The sequence below is a fragment of the Sinocyclocheilus grahami genome, unplaced genomic scaffold (assembly GCF_001515645.1).
Source record: "Sinocyclocheilus grahami isolate Dianchi unplaced genomic scaffold, SAMN03320097.WGS_v1.1 scaffold1347.1, whole genome shotgun sequence".
Taxonomy (NCBI): domain Eukaryota; kingdom Metazoa; phylum Chordata; class Actinopteri; order Cypriniformes; family Cyprinidae; genus Sinocyclocheilus; species Sinocyclocheilus grahami.
The window spans coordinates 581,291-583,459 of NW_015506526.1; positions in this window are offsets into that span (position 1 = coordinate 581,291).

Here is a 2,169-nt window from a genome sequence, read left to right on the forward strand (position 1 = left end):
GTCGTTGGTATAAGTGACAGTGGGTGGTAATAGACTAGAAATGTATAGTTTTATACCATCGTGCTGATAACGTTTCTTTAGTCATTCGGCAATCCTACAGCCTGAACCACCGTAGGGAAACCATCCTTACAAAACCCTATGAATCGAGCAGCTTAATCCATTTTTTCTGAAGAGCCACGATTGCTTTCTATGATAATCAGATTTAATTGAGACTTTTATTTACATATAAACACTGTTCAATGCATATAAATAGGACATATTAACTCTTTCCCTGCCAAACACAGAATTTTCTGGGTTTCCGCGTTCTCGCTGTTATAGATTCGGGGGCGCTATTACGCATCTCCTGAATGAATCTAAATCCTCTTTCACACAGAGATTATGGAAAATACACTGATAATATGTCCTGTGATTTGTCCCAGGATCGTTTGATTTTGGTTTATTCACACTGCCAATGATTTTCCGGAATCTGTGTGTGCATTCACACACATGATATTACGATGTGACGTGTAATGGGACACATACCGTTCCACTTATGCCTAGTTCACACTACACGATTTAAAACATTGGCAGATCGCTGTGCTGTTCAGACTCCATGACTTCTTGGCTGTCTTGAAGTCGTTGTGGTGTTCACACTACGCGACACTACGTAAATGATCGGCAACAGGGGGGGTCACACACTACACGAGCTGACAACAACTTTGTAGAGTGACAAAGCTGCAAGTGAAACAGGAGTTGTTTATTTGAAAATGGACATCGGGAAGAAATTGGTGCTGCCAGCTGTTTGCACAATGAAAAAAAAAATGCTCCATTGCTTGTGTCCAAACTTTTCTTAAAGCCGTGTTGCTGCTGCTGTTTTTCTTCCGCTGACCTCAACCCATGCCTTGCTCTCTCATTGGCTGCAGCTTGTCGCGACACCTGACACCACATGATGTTGAGTCAGCTGACCGGTCCTGATATTTAGCATGCTAGATATTCGTTTAGCGTCAGCGAGGCTCTTTGATGCGTCGTTGAGTAGTTCACACAAAGATTGCAGAGCGCTGATCACCTGCTGATTTTCCCCTGATCACAGCCCGACCTGTCGGCGAACTCGTTAACTTGCAAATCGGGTTTAAAATCCTGTAGTGTGAACTAGGCATAAGATGGCGAACAATCTCAGCTTCAGCGTGGATAGTGAGGAGCTCCCTGATCTCTGCTTTACAGTTTGCACATTTTTTCGTCGTGAACGTTGATCTGCCCTCAAAACACCGATAACGTGCGTCATCACTACAACACACCCTTTACGGCATTGGTCCTGGCTTTTGTTCCCACAGGGCTCATGTTCAGGCACTGATCCAGGTGTTGTGCCCAATTGTGACCACCCGACAGATTATTACCCCCCCCTAGTATTGGTAGGATAAGGAGTAGGTGTGGGGGAGGGGTTAGGATTAAGAGTGGGATTAGGATTAGGCAATCAGGTAGTGACTTCAACATGGTGGGTGATAGTTTGGCAAGGGGTCGAAATTGGGCACAGTACCGGCAATGTTACTAATGTGCTGCTCAAAAACACATGCGAGGAAGGCGCAGAAACGAGCAATCTCATATGTATGCGTATGCATATAAAAAACAATGCAAACATCAACAATAAACAGCATATACTGTAAATCAAAACTGCCCAATGTTACCGAGTGAAATGTCGATCCAAGATGTGGCAAAGGACTGTGCAAGCTTTAGGGGTGTTGATGGAAGCGATCTATTGCATCTTTGCTTTGATCATCCTACTGAATACTATCCAGATGTAGTATTAGATAAAAACGTGATTTTCTCTCCTTTTTGCTCAAAATTTTGCTTTTTTTTTTTAAATTTACCTGCATTCAAGTGTTGATACAAAAAGAATGCTTGAAGCTAGAATAAAACGTAGAGAATAAAAGTAGAGGCTCTGTTCTTTATTTTGATGTATTGCATGTTCAGATATTCATAAAACAAAATATTCTGGGGGCCATAAAATTTTTGTGAAAATCATCAAAACTGCTGGCGGGGAAAGAGTCAAAGGGGTCATATGATGCGATTTCAATTTTTCCTTTCTCTTTGAAGTGTTACAAGCTCTTGGTGCATAAAGAAGATCTGTAAAGTTGCAAAGACTAAAGTCTCAAATCCAAAGAGATATTCTTTATAAAAGTTAAGAGTCAACCA